Source organism: Macrobrachium nipponense, chromosome 8 (genome assembly GCF_015104395.2).
Source record: "Macrobrachium nipponense isolate FS-2020 chromosome 8, ASM1510439v2, whole genome shotgun sequence".
NCBI lineage: Eukaryota > Metazoa > Arthropoda > Malacostraca > Decapoda > Palaemonidae > Macrobrachium > Macrobrachium nipponense.
In genome coordinates this window covers 41,490,932-41,511,600 of record NC_087203.1, presented here as the reverse complement: position 1 = coordinate 41,511,600, position 20,669 = coordinate 41,490,932, and the positions used below count along the sequence as shown (strand labels likewise).

Sequence of the window (20,669 nt, the reverse complement as noted above, 5' to 3'; positions counted from 1 at the left end):
CCATGGCTCCAACATATGCCTGTATGAAACCAAACAACAGATTTGAATCAAAGCCAGGATAGGTTTCTGTTTCCTCATCGAACAGTCTCCCTGAGGACATTGTGAAATTAGAACCTTCAAAGCCTAAGCGAAATTGCAGTGCATGACTACCCGTAAACAATTTACCATGTACTTTAATTAATAAACTATTCTATTTTTTTATTTTATGCATTACTTCATCTTTCATTTCAATTAATTGATCTCGTCTTATTGTACTCCGTATCATCTTCTGTAATTTCTTCCAAATGGAAACCATATTCCTTGGAAACTTAAATTCCAAGGCAATGGTCCCTGTGCACCTGATTCATATGAATATGGTTCATCTTCTCATAATAATAAATAATAACAATAATAATATCTGTTAAAAAGAATGGCAGGATTAAGTGAGTTGAATTTTATATATTGTTTTTTTCTATTTTTCTTACAATTCGCTTCTCAGGCTCAGATATTTCTGAGTAAACATCGCTGAGCCTGAGAAGTGAATTGTAAGGAAAATAGAAACAACAAAATATAAAAGTCAACTCGCTTAAATTCTGCCATTCTTTTAACAGCATTTGCCTAAAAGAGGGTCTTCTACCAAAATAATAATAATAATAATAATAATAATAACTTACCATATACGTATACTTCTCTTTGGGTGTAAGTTTTTCCAAGGTTAGTGAAGTCTATTTCAAGGGTTATTCAAGGTTTAATAAGTTAATTTACATACGTATAATATTCACATTTATATCACATAATAATTTATAACAATAAATCAATGCATTACACATCATACTGACAAAAAGTAACATGAGAACCACTATGTATTCCCCTCTCATCCAGAAATGCCGCTCAAACCCACCGGAGGAAAATAATCCAAAGAAAATAAAGCGAATCAAGGAAAGAAATTCAGGAGAAAGGGATCAAAGAGAGCAAATTAACTCCACTAATTAAAAACTAACCTGGAAAACTTGTTAAAAACAACTGTTTCCAGAGTCTCCACCCTGAGGGAGGGAGGAAAAAATAACTCTCCGGAATTCGGAATATCTTCGCCCGAGGATCTTCAAAGGCACCTCCTGATCGCTTCTCTCTCATCAAGGTCACTTTCAGAATAGAATAAAAAATACTGAATTTAGGCAAAAGGCCAAGCGCAGGGACCAACGAGGTGATTCAGCGCTGAAAAGGAAATTGAGAGTAGGTAGGTTTGAAAGGTGTAACAGGAGGGAAACCTCACCGTTGCACTATGAAACAATTGTTAGTAGATGGTCGATAGCAAGACCAAAGAAAGATATGAATGGAGGTGTACAGTTAAAGGAATGAAAGGGGTTGCAGCTAGGGGTCGAAGGGATACTGCAAAGAAGCCATGAGTAATGTCTACAGTGCACTGTACGAGATGCACCAACGGCACTTCCCCGCTACGGGAACAGTAGCCCTTTGCTTTGCACTGAAGATATTTGTCATGATTGTTCCCTCATGTAAATTCTCACTGAGGACTTTCTTTTGCATTTTATTCATGATTGATCTCTGTAGAACTTTAAGAAGCTCAACCTGGGTAATGCTCCTGATAGTTATAAAGTCTTCGGTTAAGTCTCATATGGAACAAACCCAAAGGAACCACTGACTTGAAATTCGAGCTTCCAAAGAATATGATGTTCATTAGAAAGAAGTAACAGAAAATAATGGGAAATACAGAAAGAAAGAAGACATCGCCTATCAAAAAGAAATGTAAATTAACAAATTAATAAATTGATAACGATGTCCATAAATTATTAAAACACAAGAAGAATTGTATTAGGTACAGTTCTTCTGTGGGTTTACCCATTTTTTTTTTTGTACGCTCATTTCTAAATTCTCATTTTAACCATTTTAGCTACTATTTTTTACTTCCAACTTTGCTCCCTTACCTATTTCTGGTAATATTTCTAGGGCTTTGATTCTCTCCCTATGTTTCCTCTTTTTCAATGAATTTTTAATCAATCACACCAGATACCAAACAGCTCTTTTGTATTAAAATGAATACATACGGATCCTAAAATATACTTCATGTTCAACCACAAAGGTTTTGGTTTTAATCTCTTACTGTCAATCATTCCTTACACATGCACGAAGGCATTCTTCACATACAGCAACATACAAAATAAGCTTATTTTTCATTGATATCTGAACTGAACTTTTTGCAATCTTTTCATGTGATTCTCATCCACAGGTAAATTAGATGGAGGTGATATGGGAGCCTCCCAGGGATCTGAACTCCTGCCTGAGCCACTTCCTCTGAGAAACCAACCTCCATGCACAAGAGACTTTACCCTCGCTGGTTCCAAGCATATGCTTACAAGGTAATTCATTTTGGCATATTTTTCGAGCAAGCTAATGTACCATTATGAACATCTTGCCGTGTTTATTTTTAGACTCCAATTTACTATCTTTATTTGCAATAAATAGCTTGTTGAGCTTACATACTACATACAATGGTCAAATTTATAGATATCTGACCATTCTTCATTGGCATGTGGAGTTTACGTATTACATATAATGGTCAAATAAAGATATTTGACCATTCTTCATGGAAATTGTGTTCAAGAGCTTTGCATAAATCAAAAATTAAATGTACAATTAAGCCACATCTAAAGCACTGATTGTTTCCTTAGAATAGTGCAAGACTTAAATACATAATATATTGTTTTATGATCTATGTGAAAGTGCTTTTAAGAAGGGCATAATCATCCAAATTATTCTAATGGCACAGTTTACCAGTTATGAGAAACTCTGACTAAACAAACAAAGAAAAACGGTCCTTTGACAAGATTCTCTGTATCTATCAATCCAAAACTTCTTTTTCTCTCCTCTTCTGATGGCTTTAAAGTTTGCCTTCCCTCTAAAAATATCATTCTCTCTGACAACCCTAATGTTTCTTAAGATCTTATTCTATCTTTCTTTAATCTTATAACCCACCCTGTATTATCTGCTGTAAAGTCTTTGAAGTTCTTGCTTCCACAAAGACCAGTTAGGCATCTCACCAAAATCATACCAGATTGCAATTTCTTGAAAGATTTCACATACAAACTGGATCCTGTATGTCTATTATTTTCTACCAGTCAGTTTCTGCACTAGACCCTTCCTCTCGGAAGTAGGCAATGATTCATCCTTTCAAAAAGAAAGGTGGCTTCTCTAATCATTTACAACACTGTCTGTTGCCTAAATTTTTATCATAACTAAATTTTTCAAAATTTTAATCAGTGCTCACTTTAAGACAACTTGAAACCAACTCTCCTTTTCAGGTCACCTTCAAAGAACAATCCACTTGATAATTTTTACCTCAGCACATTAGTATGTTAAGTCATCCTATCTGCATGGAAGCAAACAGTCCTATTCCAACCTCTTGTTACCTGCAAGGCACTCAACAGTCTAACAAAAATTTCTTGATTATGAATTAATTCAGCCTTTTCATGAACTCGATACAAGCTTTTTACCTAACAACTTACTTATCTGTTGTTGGTGGCAAAAATTTGCCCCTTCCAAGTTTTGTGGTAATCAGTCTTTTCCTTACATGATTTCCACTTTTCTTTTTTGCTGCTGATTTTCTCATCTATCTCTACTAACTACTAATGCTTTAATAATTTCATATAGTACATCAGTTCCCTCTTACTTGACCTCCCATAACACACTGCTGTTCACACTGGACCCTGAACTAATCTTTCTTAATTCTTCAGATCTAAAATTCAATGTGCTTGTAAATGAAGCACATAACCACAATTCGATAAAATTCAATGACCTAAAGATGTTGTCTATCTATATGTCCGTCACCAACCCCATCTAATTCTTTATGAAAATGCAATAAAACCTTTCATGTACAATTGGTTTCATGAAGCGCACTCTAACAGCATTTTCACACCAGCATTTTTAATACTGCTTCACGCCTATCTCTGACAGATTATAGTTTTAAATTGTTAAATTTGTCTCTAAGGTACTTAATATTTGTTGAAATGCTTCAAGTTCTTTCCTTCTTTCCTGATATTACAGTTTTACATTATAACCTTATCCAGTCTAGTTTGGAATATGGTGTTTGTAATTAGGGGCTACGTGATTCTTTTTAGGCACTTCCTCTAATTCACATCACCAGCATTACCAGTCCTCAGTGCTTTGTAGCAGCATTGCTGTCTTTCCCCTGTATTGTCAAGATCTGGATATCACTACTTTCGTTTTAATGTTTATTTTATTTTTAAGTTATAAATTTTCCATCTCGTGCTTTATTCTTATAATAAAAAATTAGCTAAACGAGACCAGAAACATTTCAAATCCAATTTCCGAACATTGTTCTTAAGCTAAGTGAAAGCTGGGTCATGTAAAGTAAAAGCACAGCAAGACCAAAGGTAATGTAAGAAAAGCAAATGGCAGATAGCACTGCACTTTGGACAGAGGGAATACAATAAAGAACCTAGTGTTGCCTACAGAGTGTAATACAAGATACACTTAAAGTAATCAAGTGCCCCATTACAGAGGCCATCTTGTTCAAAAGAGGTCTTCTCTGTAAACTATTGAAGAATTAGATTTCAGTCTCTTAACTTTCCCTTCATTTCTTTTTTCTTTACGACTGGACTAGATAAGTTCAATAAGCTGTTCATTTAAAATGAAGCAATGACCATGTGGTCCTCAAGATAACAACAAATCTAAACCATACTTTTTCATGAAAATTTAGCTAGTGAATATCAGGTTGTTATTATTATACTGAGATGTCCATTTTATCCACAGTAAGTTAATTGGGACAAAATATACTCAAACTGACATTTATGGTAACATGTCATACTACACATGCATATGCTGCATTTTAACAAAAATTACAGCTTGGAACACTCATTCTGTCACAAAAATTCATTATCGGGGCACATTAATTTACAACCTAATTTACAATGAACTTGGGGAAGGGGATAATGTGGATTGTCTAAATTTGTCATTTATTTCAGGATCTTACATATCCATATAGCATTATAAAGCTACGTAGTATATGTATATGCAGGTGCACTTAAGACTGAGAATAAAATGTTTCAGTATGAGATTTTTTTTTTTTAGGTAACTTGTATTTTTCCTATGAATACAAACCTGAGCCTTTAATGTAGGAGTATTCCTCAGCACAAGCTAGCATCAGTCATGGATACTTTGGTAACAACATAGTGAACTGGTGGTACAAGGGCGAGTGGAAGATGAACCCCACTCACCTGCCAATATCTCACTTTTTTTTTTTTTTTGCACCAAGGATGAAGCATGGTGGTTGATGTGGGATTATGATTTAGGGCTCAGCTTTGTATGGGGCAGTTCATATGGGATCATGAGAAAATGCTCTGGCTTTTTTACTTAGCTCCTCCTCTCTTCACATACCTCCTTTATGCAAGAACAGCTGCAGATCCTACCCTACAAAAGGAGCAGCAATGGTAAAGGATTCACCTAAAAGGAGAAGGAAGTATTCAAAGCACAAAAACACTAAGTTCCAACTTGGTATTCAGAAGGCTCTCAGCAAGATGTCCTCACTTCTCAGAGAACAGAGAAAGAGTGCTTGGTGACTGATGTGAGAGGGGTCTTCCCCACTCACCCTCCTACCACTAGCTAGCTGCCTTGTACAGTTTTTCAGCAAGGCCAATTCCAGCTCACGCTAAGGAATACCGCCTACATCAAATAAAAGGCGTATTTTGCTCAGATTTACAGTATCCAGAAATACACAGATTAAAATTCCTTTTTAATACTAAAAGGTTCATTTCTTCAAGTAGTCATTTCTGAAAATACAGACTGAATACTATAGAATATCTTTGTATGTGAACAAGGAAGTTACAAGAAACTGTCAGTATCAAAAATACAGGTTGACTTGGAACAAGGTACCAGATTAAATGCACTACCATTCTTCCCAAGCACCACGAGCTTGTGTTTGCTAAAAGAAAGGAAGGTAAGGTCAATATTGTAAAAGCATACGGAATAAGGAACTTGAGCTGAAGTTATAAGCAATGGATGCACGCTTTTATGAAAAGTAATACAAAAACTCAAGTACAGTCAAGAATGCTTTAGACAAATAACTAGTAAAGAATACATATAATCCAATTACTTAACAGGTAATTATCATTAACACAACACATGTATTGTAATACCTTGTACCATAATATTACCAACACACTAACTCACTTCACTATGCAATGTAGTCTTTGGTATGTGCAAGTAGGTTCATAGTAAATGCAGTACATAAGTTAATATTCCATATTCTAGAACAGTTGAGTTACTATTTATGTTTTGTTAAACTACTTGAATATAAGTAACAAAAAATGGTAACAGTTGACAAAATGGCAAGGAGGCAGTTATTCACTTTAGAATTTGATTAATTTTCTTCCACAAAAACTAATCTAATTGACAATATCTGTGGTTATCCCAAACATTTGACAACTTTGCTCTTAAATTTCACTTGTCAAGAAGTTTCATGACATCTAAAATGATCTTAAGTAAATATTTTTTTTTACTTTATATACTGTGAATATGTGTGTTGTTTAATATAAATATCCTACCCTTCATGATTTTTCAAGAATTTTGCTTAAATCTGCTAACTGACTTTCTGTACATAAAATTCCTCTTAATTGTCTTATCTCAAATTACTTACCATGAACATCTCATTTATTTATTTCAGCCATCATCATTCAGCCCCATGACACAGTCTGCAGGAGAGCGCAAGAGGTTCCAACCTTTCCACCCCATGGCTCGATTCCGCGGTCTTTCTATGGGAGGCGGAAGCTCTGGATCCAGAGGATACCACAATTCATTTGACTTCCCACTCTCAGACCAACCAGGACACCCCGTTCCTTCAGGTAGATGTAAGCAAGAGGTGCAGAAGAAGTACGATTATGAGAGATGAAAAACACGAAGGCTAATAAAGGAATCAATCAATTGGATTCACAAGATTTATGCTATACATAATTCAAAAGCAATTTGGCCCCTGGCAGTACTAGGTAGTGAATATATTAGGCTTGGACAACAAGGAAGATATAAAGATTATTTTTGCTGAACTGGAGAAAACTTAACTGGATAAGCTAAGCTCTTTTACTAGGTAGATCAGGGTGAACAATAGGACAGTATTTATGAGAACGAAAAGCTTTTGTGGGAACACACCATTTAAAATAACAAAGAACATATTTTCAAACATAAAACCATAAAATAAATTGTACCAGTAAAACAAATGCACAGCTCAAAACATCATAAAATATTTAATCTTCTGATCAAAATAATTTAATGAAAGCATACTACTAATACAGCTTAAATAAATAGTGCACACCTAATGAAACATCATAATCTCTAAGTTAGCACTTGGTTCCCTTACAATATATTATTAGAACACCTACAAATGTACACTATCATACAGAATACGTATACAATTAAAAACCCACTACTTAGATTACTATCTATATACATACTCTACTAATATCTTACAAAATACAACAGTAGCACTTGTAATAGTAAAAGCTATCGCAGTACAGGTTAAAACTATGGGAACTTCAGGGAAGAAAAACTTCATATGCTCAAGTTGAAAAGAAAAGCATGAAAAGAAGGAAAATATGTAAGGAACAGCTTCCCAAGTCAAAATTCTCCAACTCATTTTGGTATCATTAGGGCTGCCACTAATGTACCTGTGCAGGTCTGCCTGCACAGGCATAACTGAATGTTAATGTGAACAAGTTGCACAGTTTCTCTGCCTGTGCAGGCAACCTGAGTAAATAGTTTATCGCAGTTGATAAGCCTGTTACGGAATGACCTGCAAAAGCACACCTGAACATTAGTGTGGGGAGGCAAATTTTTGCTCATTTCTCTGCATGTCTTAGGAGAGGGAGTACACTTCAATCATGAAGAGAAAGCGTTGAGTTTTAACAAATTTAAAAGTGATAATATAGTGCGTTTAATCTTCTCAATGACTGATATAGATGTCAGATTTATCTATATTTAATAATTTTTTGCAATTTTTTTTAACAAGAAAAATAATTTACGATGTAATGATGGCTGAAAATAACAGCAACATTAGTCAGTACCTTGAATATTCCATTGACTGAAACTGGGATGGGATGAGTCTTTTTTCTTTGGCAAAGTAAAATCCTAAGCTTCTTAAAAAAAAGAACCTGCATATTTTAATTATTGAAAAAACTATAGGAGATTGATTCTGTGCTGACAAAGATAGTGTTGCAAAAAAAAAATCAACAATATGAGAAGCAATTACAGAAAGTAGTTCAAAAAAGTGAAGGGATCTTCTAAATCTTGAAATTTATAATTTTTTTTGTTGATAATAGCAAAGCCAATTATTATTCCCAATTGATGGCATGGTTGCTACAGAAACTGACGTAAAAAATGTTTATTGTTAGTGGTGAAGGTATGCCTGCACAGTGCAGGCAAACTAGACCTGCACAAGAATATACCTAAATGTCAAATTGGCAGCCTTTAAGGGCACCAATATGTCTCATCATCATCCTATAAAACACACTATATATGTATATTTGCAATCTTTCTCAACATCTGTTATAGATAGGCCCAGTAACAAGACTAAATTTTCTGGCAACTTTTTAGCACTTTGCTTGAATAAGCATAACCGCCAACTTAAAAATTTAACCACTAACTTTGACACAGACAAAATTTTTTGGCGAACTTTGCTGAACAAGGTCAGAAAATATATTCAAAAGACACATCCCCAAAGGATTTTTGCACGGTATTAATAATTCTAATATGAAATCTAGTTTAAGTATCTTTTTTACTCATTACTATAATTTTACTGCTTCTGACAACCATCAATTAACCCTTCCATGTCCAATAGATTAGATATAGATGATTTCTTACCAGGATGCCAAAAACTCCAGCTGAAAGCCAACTATTAGCAAGGATAAAAATTAATTTAATCTCTATTAATTCCACATTTCATTTCATTATTTACTTTACTTTATTAAACTTTTATTAAAGATTTATTTTGCCATAGTTTCCATTAATAACATTTAAAGAATTCCATAATTATGAAATTAATGGTAATGAGACACATGCCTTATAATCACAGAAAAGCTTGATACATTGTGCATAAACCTTAATTTGAAAATCAATCCAAATCTCTCATATAGTACTTAAATTCAGGTAAGGTAATGAATAAAGTAAACAAAGCCAAATCCAAGGAATAAACAAGGGATTCCTAATTCGACATAAATCTCACTTGCAAACCCCTGTTGCTGCCTGGATAGGAATATCAATTATAAGTTGATACTGCTTCCATGAAACTACATTAATCCATCATACCATTACAGTATTGCAGACTCAATTACATATTTAGTTATTACAGAACATACAAAAACTAATGCACTATAATATTTGTATACATTTTCTAAATATCTATTTAATTTTTATTTCTAAAAATAATCTACCGAAAAAGTGATCAACAAGAATGGAAATCATGTGGTAACATGGAATTTCCCTGTCACTTATCTTCGAGAATGAGAGTACCATAGTGGTACAAAAATAGTTTTGTTGAACTACTCACTTCAACTAATGTATTACAATAACACTAAAAATGTTTCTTTTTGTTCCACAGCTCCAAATGCTCAGCCATCCCCAAAATTCACCCCAGCAGCTCAAATGATTGAGGCTGAAGAAGAGGAGGTTGAAGAGGAAGAAGAACCAAATGCGTGCTGGAGAACTTCTTCAGTACCTGAGGTCTATAGCCAATGATCGGGGAATCTCTGGCAATACCAAGAGCTTCCGATTTGGTATCAGCAGGAGGAAGTAAATGAACAGTTTATCTTAAAGGTTTGGGAATTAGGAGTTTGATAAATCATTCAAAAGACTGGAATACAGAGGCCAAACATTGTGTAGTTGGAGAGTTTTCAGATTGCTAATGCACCATGTAATTTGTATCTTATAAATTTCATAAAACCTTGTAATATAGTGATAGACACATTATACATGTATGTAATAAAACAATTATGCTACTAAAGAACTATCAATATCATACAGAAGATGTAGGAACAAATATACTAGCTAGACCTCATTGCTTTGAGACAACTAATAAATATTGCATAATTTATGATACAAATTCAACTCTAAGTCTACAGTACAGAATGAAGCCACGAAAGAGACATAACCTTGTTAAATAAATTCATAATCTTCATATGCCATTACATGTTATTGGTTTTATATCTTTATCAGTTGTCATCAGGTCACAGAGCAACTGAACTCAACTCCTTTCTCTCTATATTCTAATTCTTTTTAGGATAAAAAATCACCACACTGCAGGGACAATATGTCCAAACCAAATATGACAACTTTTATGCCCATAATAAATACAGTGACTTCTTAATAGTATTACATTAAATTTATAGTTCAATTCTTGGTATCTTAGAATGGATGAGGATCAATCAATACCTTCAAGTGTCAAAAAGAAATACAGTAAGTGGCTTTCATACCTCCAGGCTAACAACTCTATATCATCACAGCAGCTTTATACAGCAGCTACAAAAAGTTAATTGCTACAATGGTCACATTGTATGGGTGTGAAATGTGAAAGCACTCTGGGTAACTGCTAACTGTGGCATGCTCTATAATAACAGCAGTTACATTACCAAGTAAATCATAATTCCAGTGTGTATTTAGTACCAAAAACTTTTGTGAGTACTGTAAAACATTCAATAAAACCTTTACCTCATCTCTTGAAAATAGCCGCAATACTTCAAATCTTAAGCTTTCCCATGTCTATGGAACTATTGAAACTCAGTCAATAATAGGGTCAGAGGCAGCTGGTTTATTGGTCTGCAAGGTTCTTACGAACAACAAAACACATTCATCGGTCAGGAGCTATGACAACATGACAATAAGGAATCTCAGCTGAAATAACACATAAAATAGTATTAATAGTTTCTCATGCAGAGGAAAGCAGTAAGTTACAAAGATGTCTTACAGTACGTACAGTGTTTGTCTGTTAAGTGGATATTTGTAAAACCCAGATATTTTTTTCTTAAAAAAGACACCACAGGCATAATAGTTCCATATAATCAACATCAACTTGTCTCATCTTCCTTCCTCATGAGATAAAGGTCTACCACAGGATCAGATTTTCCTTTGCAATTGCGTATGACTTACGTTACTTTAATTGTATATCAAGTTACACTTCTAGTAATCTCATTTCAGAGGAAATGTTAATAAGAAAAAAAAAGGAGCTCCTGTAACAGTTGTTATTCACATTCACAAAATGGTGCAAAAAAGACTGGTACAGTACTACTTTAACTTTGATTTCCACCTGATACAAAATATTCTTTATACTTTTGCTTCTGAATCCAGCTCATAAAAATACTAACACTTTACCTTCCATATTCTTCTGATGAACAATACCAAGTATATTTTTTGTATAGCAATTCTTTTTTAACATTCTATTTACAAATATACATTATTTGGTCTATCTTTGCAGTTCATAAGATTCACTGCATTATCAGGATCTAATAATAGTTATTAATGTAATGTGTATAAATAAAGGATATATGGTATTAAATGGTAAATTTTCACTATATTCCTTACAAACATTATTTTCATAATCTATCGGCAGCACTCACAATTCGCATTCTAATGTAAAGAGGCAACACTTCCACACTACAGAATATCCTTCAGCAAAATTGAAAACGTATAGAGCAACGAAAAGACAAGAGCATAAATTAATGAGGAAAAATAACAAATATCAATGAAGATAAGCTAATGAAATATTCTAGATAAAAAATGGTATGTAAATACTGTAGACCCTGTACTTGTGGGGGATGGGTACCAGAGCCCCCCACCCCCTCACAAATAGCTAAATTCCATGAATACTTAAAACCCCTCTAAAAATACTTAAACTGCCCATTTTGATAGTTAAAACATAAAAAAACTGAAAATGCCTATACCTGACTATTGCAATAGTTTTATCACAAAAAGTGCATTTAGTCACGAAAAATATAAAATAATAACAGTAATCTGCCAACATTTCTCACTGAAAAATACCATGAATAGGCGAATTTTCCACAAATAACGAAGATATACAGTACATAGACAAGTCCTCGAATCGTGGGACTACGAATAATGGGGGTCGACTGTATGGTGTTTTATGCTGCATAATCACTTGTCCCTAATACTGACAGGAAAACTGTTTCACACTTTTACAGCGCAGGAAACAAAAGAAATTGACTATTGGGCAGTGTGATACCATAATGATATCTTAATCCTTAATGCTGCTTTTCTTCAATAGTCACACATTCTAGGCATGAAAATGGAATTTTTATTCTAAAATTAATATTAATAATACTTACCTGTTATAATTTATCTAGCCCTAAATCCCCAAAAACCGCACCAAAATTTACCACATTGGCAACCCTGTTACCTCCTATTCTGTCCGCCAGTTGGCAACACTGTCGTTGACAGATACGAAAACCTCCCTCAAATCAGTTGTGATAGGCAGATCGTGGGGTAGGATGGGTGGGACTAGATAAATTACAGGTAAGATTATTAATATTAATTTTAGAATAAAAATTCCATATTAATAAACATTACCTTAATATAATTTATCTAGCCCGATTAACCACATTGAAAAGGAGGAGGGAATCTGAATACAATTTCCCCTTCGGACAGAATAGGAGAAAACAAACAAAGGAAATATATATCATAGGCAGTCAAAACTCAACCCAAGGTCAAAGATACTAACAACTCAAAGTCTCCTACCATAATGCCACCAAACTGCGGTAGCACAGGACAAGGAGTAAGTGCATAGTCAGTCCGTCTGTACTAAAGTCAGGTGACCGACCAGGTGACCAGTCAGACGAATCAAGGACAGCAAGGCTGCACCCTGAAGACTATCAAGCACTATTCTTTCCCTAAAGGATGAGTGTCTGGACTGTCTGGGCGATTCAAAGCTAAGCAAACCTTGGGGGTGTATCAACGCAACCCAACGTCGCCAGCAACGAATCGGCTCATGAGCAACTCCTAAACTCAAGCTTTCTGGTGCCAAGAAGAAAGAAAGGAGCGCGGAGCAAAAAGGCGATTCAGTCCCAAGAAGGACGGAATGCCTGACAGTCCAACCTGGTCTCATGTTACACGATCATCGGGGGTGTATCAACGCAACCGACTTCGTCAACAAGAAACTCAGGCTACTAAATGTCGCCTGATCTCACACGAGTGTCTGACTCCGAGGAAAACAGGTGAGACAAAAAGTAGATGGTGAGCGAGTCACCAGATGACAGCAGACGATCCATCGACTAATTCCCTGTCCAGGACAGTGAAGAAGCAGGAGTCGTCAGGACAAGCGAACCAGTGGCTAGTCCTAGGTCAGCATCGACTCTGGGAGAAGCGTAGTCGCCCGAGTGCCGACAACCCAGTGGCTGGAACCATTTCACACTGAAAATGGAAGCAGCATGAGTTGCCAAGCAGTCAGTCCTTGTCATCAACAACACCTAAATACCAAACTGCCTAATTCCCATTATAACAACGTCAAAAACTGCCATGGGTTATAATACAAAAACAAAAAAAAAATATATACAACAAAACAAAAATTAATGAATAATATACAGGTAGCAACCAAATGTAACACAGGAAGACTACCTAATTCTCCTGTCTGACGACCTGTCCTGCCATCACCAACGGGCCCAAAGAACGAAGGTCGCCTAGAACTAGAGAAATATCCCTCAAGTAAAAAGAGGCAAAACAGAATTAGAACGCCAAGTCGCCGCCTCGAGCACCTTGGCGACTGAGACGTTCTTCATAAAAGCTACTGATGTAGCAACTGTTCTAATACTGTGTGCTCTCGGCGTCTGGTTCTTCCCCATCAGCCGACCACCAGTTTTTAACGATCAGATCTCTGAGAAAAAAGGATACACCATTCTTTGAAATAGGTCTTCTTGACATTTCGGGGTGAAACAAACAGATGACGGGGACGACCCTGAATGTCCTTCGTGCGGCGTAAATAACATGAGAGCGCCCTAAACAGGGCAAAAGAACTAATTCCTCATTTAAATTACCAACAAAGTCGACCAGCGACTTCAGTACGAAAGACCTGGGGAATGGGATTATCAGACGATTCAGTCTTTGCGACAAATTCAGGAAGGTATGACAAAAATCATGTCTTGTCCAGATCTGGCAACCAGAAAAGAGAGTGCTTGCAGTTCACCCACCCTCTTGGCTGTAGCCAGTGAGACAAGGAAGAGTGTCTAAGAAGAGAGGTCCCTAAATTTGGCAGAATTCAGAGGCTCAAACGGAGGGAACCTTAAGGCTTGAAGGACTTTGTTAACGTCCCATGTCGGAGGCGAACACTGCGGCCTGGGTCGAGATAGGGAAAAAAGATCGAAGTAAATCTCTAATGACATAAGATGAAGAGATTCTCAGGGAGCCTTGCCTTAAAAACATAGGGAAAGCATCAGACCTATAACCCTTAATGCACGAAGGTGACAGGGCCCTGTCATGATGTAAATGAACTTAAAAACTCCGCTACTTTCTCGGTAAGGAAGGTCTAGAAATTGAATGTCCTTGAGACTTACACCAACGTCTGTAAACCGACCATTTAGCCTGATAATTTACTCTGGTTGATTGCCGTCTGGCAAGAGCCAACTGTCGCGCCACTCTGGAGGAGAACCCTTTCGTGCTTGGAGAACCTCCTGACAGTCTCCAGGCATGAAGATGAAGCATGTGGAGCCTCTGATGGAACCGATGAAAATGGGGTTGTTTGAGAAGATCTGGTCTCTCTGGCAGGCGAATGGGGGGTTCCACCAGTGCTTCCAGAAGGTCGGGAAACCACTCCTTCTGTGGCCCAGAAGGGGGCGATCAAGGTGAGATCCAGACGCTTTGGGTTGCCCTCACTTTGTTGAGGACTGACCTTACCAGAGAGAACGGAGGAAAAGCATAGGCTTGAAAGTCCCTCCCAGTCCTGCAAAAGAGTGTCTGTCCCGGCACTCTGAGGAGTCTGGTAATGGGCCGAAGAATATCTGGCACCGAAAATTTCAGTGGGGTGGCAAACAGATCGACTGTGACAGGCCTTATTTCTTCCTGAGGCTGTCGAAGACTTCCTGGCAAAGTGTCCACTCCGACCCTTGAACTTCGTTCGGTCTCAACAAGGCGTCTGCTAAGACGTTGTGATGGCCCAGGATAAACTGAGGGACCAACGTAATCCCCCTGTCTTTCTGCCCAACACAGGATTGATCGGGCTTCTTGAGTGAGAAGATCCGACTGTGTGCCGCCTTGGTTTCTCAAGTACGAGACTGCTGGTGTTGTCGACAAAGATCGCGCAACCGACTCCAACAGTTGTTCCTGGAAATGAAAGAAGGCCTAGGTACACTGCCCTCAGTTCCCTCCAATTTATTGACATGATCCTCTACTCCTCTAACCAAAGGCCCGAAGCGGCTTCGGAGCCCAGGTGTGCGCCCCAACCTTGATCCGAGGCGTCTGACCAAAACATTAGGTACGGAGGAACCGAAAGAAAGAGATGTCCCTGACTTGAGGCGGTGAACTTGCATCCACCAACGGAGATCCTTCCGACATTGTGGAGAAGAGGCGAGCTATCGTGTCCTCGGACACGAAAATCCCATGACTGGCGAAGTGTCGACTGAAGGGACCTCATTCTGAGACGACCTCCGGGAACCAGTTGGATGAGGGATGACAAATGGCCCAGGAGAGACCTCCAAAGAGAAACTGGCTGCGTTACGGAGGACAAAAATTCTTCGATCAGACTCAGAAGCTTGTCTATCCGTTTCTGAGCGGAGAAAGCCCTCAAAATCTGGGAATTCAAAACAATCCCCAGATAAGTCATGATCTGGCAAGGGATTAGATTGGACTTGTCGAAGTTGACACGAATGCCCAACTCGACACAAAGAGACGAACTATCTCCCTCGACCGGAGACATTTCTCTAGAGATTCGGCCTGGACTAACCAATCGTCCAGATACCGAAGCATCCTTACATTTAAACTGATGCAGAATAGCTGAAACAGGAGCCATCACCCGAGAAAAGACCTGTGGAGCAGTGGTGAGGCCGAAACAAAGGGTATTGAACTGGAAAACTCCCGAGTCCGTGAAAAACCGAAGGTAAGGTCTGCTTCTTGGATGGATGGGGATTTGCAGATAAGCATCCTGCAGATCGATGGAAATCATCCAGTCCCCCCTCCTGACGGATGAAAGAACAGTCTGGACCGTCTCCATCCTGAACTTGGACTTCAGAATGAACTTGTTCAAAACCGAAAGATCTATGATGGGGCGCCAGGCACCCGAGGCCTTTAGAACTACAAACATCCGAGAGTAAAACCCGGGAGAAGGAGGAGCTCGCTCTATGGCATCCTTCTCCAAGAGGGCCGAAAGCTCCTTCTCCAAGGCTTGACCCCTGATTGAGTGAGGGGAATTACTGCTGAACTCGAGAGGACGATTGGAAAGTGGAGGTCTGGAAACAAAAGGGATCTCGTAACCTTCCTTCAGGACCTCCACCACCCAAGCATCCACGCTCTCCCCTGCCAAGCTGACCAATGGCGGCGGGAGAGACAAGCTCCTACTGCGGTCTCCAAGCGAGGTGATGACTCCTTACTTTCCGAAAATTCTTACGCAGAGACAAGGAAGAAGAAGAAGAAGAAGAAGAAGAAGGTCCTCCTGGAGGTTGAGCTCTTTCTCTGCCCTTAGAGCCACAAGCAACCTCTTCTCGCGTTTTCAAAGGGGGTGAGCACCAGAGGATGAAGAAGAGGCACCAGCAACCTGAGATGTACTCTGGAAAAAAGAGCCAGAAGGAGGTTGTTGGGCTGGAGCAGAAGTACAGATCTGGTCCTAAACTTTACGCTTACTCCTTGAAGGAACGGGAGGAAGACCAGAGGAAAAAGCTCTTGATAAGGCCCAGTGAGCTTGGGAAAGAGGCATCACCTTGATGTTCCTTCAAAACCTCAGAAAGCACAGAAATATCGAAAAGGAAAATCGCCAAAAGGAGAAGAGGACAACAGACGGGTTCTCTGAATCTTCGATACAGAGGAGGTAACTGCGACAAATACAGGTTACGCCTTAGAGAAACAGGAAAGGCCTACATTGAAAGCAGCAAGCTCGTTCTGATGTACAGAAGCGATTGAAATGGATGAGCAGAATTTTTCTCAAAAAGAGGAGCATCAGGAGGAACAATCCCGGAGTCCTTGATATACATTAAAAAGCCCTCCGAGGACCCACATTGAAGGATTGAGCTTCTTGTAAGGAGGCTTCATAACAGACTCCATAGCAATAAAATCTGCAATTGAGACAGAGACCGAAGCCTTAGAAGGCAAGGGTTGACTTGAAAGTCAGACAAAAATCAGGATTTGGCTTGGGGGTCGAGAGAATGAAGAATCATCCGCCACCTGGTAAACTCCTCTCCGGTGTCGTAGAAGAGAAGAGAGCTTCCTCTTCCTTCCCCGATCACCTTCGAAAGTTTAGCGGCAACGTCCGCCCTCACTCTCGCGAACCTCTGGGCAAAGGGAAAACGTAAAAATTCCCGTGACCAGGAAGGACCGTCAAGAAAAATCCCTTCTGTAATACAACGCGGCGGAGGCTGCTTCTGCTCTTTAGGCCTCGCCTGAGGAAGAAAACTCAAAATTAAATCAAAAAGTTTCTTGAATTCTACATCATGACATCCATTCGAGGATAAACATCAATATCACACGAATCCGCGTCATCATCATCATCATCGTCAGATCCTAACTTAGAAACTTCCCCTGAAGTAAAATCCTGACGACTAGCTATCTTAGGTCTGACACTAATATCCCTCCCCCCTTCTCCTAAATAAGCGCCCTTTGGCACTGTTACGGGACTAACAGGGGACACGTTGGGTAAAGATTCGTTAGGCACCTGCCCGGACGCCGGATCCCCCTAGGCCTTCGCCACGACGGGGTTCACAAGCCGGCCCGGGGTATCTGTTCACGGTTATTCCCCATGGTGCTGTCGACAGGTACCTGACGAGGAGCTGAAAATGAATCTAAAAGTGTGTTAGACATTCTAGTAAAGGCTTCTTGAAAATTCTCTGACAGATTGTTAAACTTAGCTGAAATATCTCTATCTAGACTAAGCTGTAATTTCTTAAAATTCTGTTTCCAGGTAGTTTCCATTGCCAAAATCTTTGAATCCACATCAGAAATAACTTCACTAATTACCGGTTGTACAGGGGGCAAAGCATCAATTAATTCGGAATCGGAGTCGTACGATACCGAAACCGAAGAGCCAGAACCATGAGCGCCCAAAGTCAAAGAATTCGTTAGATACAGTTCTAGCAATCGATTTCTTTTTCTCCTTAACCGATCTTTTACGCTGCAAGATTGTTTGGCGTTTCATATAAGCAGTCATATCCTCGTCAGACCAGGGCTTACATACGTCACAACGAGAAGTCAAGTCACAAACTGTCCAAGACAAGAGCTACAAATGTCATGGGGTTCATACTCCCTGCTACTCATCCTTGTCCCACAAACCGGGGCAGTTCCTGGTGTTGCTGGCAGAAGGAAGCATCGTAATTTCTTGTAATCCATTGTAGAATTGGACAGTCAGTAGTTCCGGGTCGCGCAAAAAGTTCGTAATTTAAGATAAGACCCACAGCAATAGAATCAAAGTTAATTCACTATTTCGTGATGTAATGCTGAGTGGTAATTCATATAAAGTCTCATTTAACAAATAATAAAAGCTTTAAAGGCACAAAAATGTTTAAGGAAATTTATAAAGAGCGGCAGTGATGTAAACAACACGGGCGCTCGTTAACAACTGATTTGAGGGAAGGTTTTCGTATCTGTCAACGACAGTCAGTGTTGCAACTGGCGGACAGAATAGGAGGTAACAGGGTTGCCAATGTGGTAAATTTTGGTGCGGTTTTTGGGGATTTAGGGTTAGATAAATTATATTAAGGTAAAGTTTATTAATACATTAATCAGGATTACCTGAGACACCTTAAGTCCAAAATTGGATTTCACCACTGCAAAAATGAATTTTAAAATCTGCTACTGTATTAGAAATTTCTATTGAAATGCCCATTAACAATTATCTAATTTATTGTGCTTCTTTCTTATTGATCTACGTACTCCCATTTCTATATGGGATCAACTCTACTTAGAATATAGAATTTAGGCCAAATGCCAAGCACTGGGACCTATGAGGTTATTCAGTGCTGAAAGGAAAATTAACAGCAAGGAGTTGCACTGTGAAACAATTGTTAGGGGAGGATAGAAAGTCAGATGGAAGAGAATATGAACAGAGGTACAGTAAAGGGAAAGAAAGAAGTTACAGCTAGGGGCTGAAGGGATGCTGCAATGACCCATAAGTAATGCCTACAGTGCACCGCACGAGGTACACTGACAGCACTAAACTCCTACAGGTGGGATCAACTACTAAAGTCTTCAAAAATCTTGAGACTGAGGGTAAGTATTCTATTCCTATTCTTCTAGGCCATTAGTGCTGTGTAGATATTTGTAAGTCTGTGAAACATTCAACACCATGTGGTTAATAACAGAGGTTTCATTCCCGGCCGAGAACATCACAATAATTATGGTAATAAATGGTGTTTATGACGCCATAAGCGACGATAAACTACTTAACAAAGCTGTTAACCAGATATCGACGCCAATAGACCACTTATAAATTGCTTACTGGCACCAAAATGCTGTTAATCGATTCTGCCAGTAAAATTAGCTAGAAAGACAAAAATACCTCAAATTCCCTTATGTCAGCAAACTCATGTTCAGACTGAGCACCTCTGGCATTGTGTTTATTTTCTATTCTCTGTTGGGAATTTACTATTAGGTCCTGCACATAACCAAACCTTGAACAAGACCTTAGAAAAATACACAGCACCTATAATAGCTGGCAACACTTATATGTCTGAACTTGTGGGCATGGGCTCTTTGTTTACAAGGAAAGACAGACCATACACCACAGTTCGTGTGCTTTAGTCATTCATTGGTGTCCTTTGTCTGCTGAGTAACAAAATACAATAAGCAGAGTTCTGTTAAATTAAGGTGCCACTGTACCAGCTGTTATAACTCTTGTGCTTGGCTAGTGTAGTCTCTTGGGCTCACCATCCAATAGAAGTCCCCCCTACTTATGAAAATACTCATTATTCCGAGGAATACTGCCAACTCCATCATTCTTCTGGAACTGGGAGCCATTTTGGAGCTACATCGTCATATAAAGTTCATAAGCCTTCTCCTCCCTCCTTACTGACATTTAGATTATTTATGATTAATGGGTTTGTACAAATAATTCAAATACTACTCAGTTATACTACTGTACATGGTAAGCAGTCTCACCAGTAAACTTGTTGAAAACTGCAATGAACCACAAGTTTAAAATGAGCACTAAGTTACATTTATAAACTTTCATGTGGCTCATCAAAGCACAAATTATTTTGTATCTTATTTTTTTGCTTCTATTTGCCCAAACCAGGCAAGCTATTATGCTTTATTCCTCAAATTTAAAAGTCAGTTCAGTTTTATAATTAGTTTGGTAAATAAAACAAAATCACATAATGTCTGGCCATGTATATTAAAAGACTGTATAAAACACAGAAAATAATTACATGAACTTCATGTTTTATTCCTATGAAGATTATAGGAAACCATCTCGAAAAAGCACATTAGCAATGGGATCAGATAATCTGAATCTTTAATCCCCAAACATGCAAAGC

At 38.2% G+C, this 20,669-nt stretch overlaps 1 protein-coding gene and 1 pseudogene across 2 annotated transcripts in view; both read left to right on the top strand.

The window, feature by feature from the left end:
* The window catches only part of LOC135223327 (uncharacterized), a 24,914-nt pseudogene extending 14,992 nt beyond the window's left edge, over window positions 1–9,922 (top strand).
* Window positions 1–20,669, top strand: part of LOC135222715 (uncharacterized) — a 137,496-nt gene that overhangs the window by 73,325 nt on the left and 43,502 nt on the right. The window lies entirely within an intron of this gene.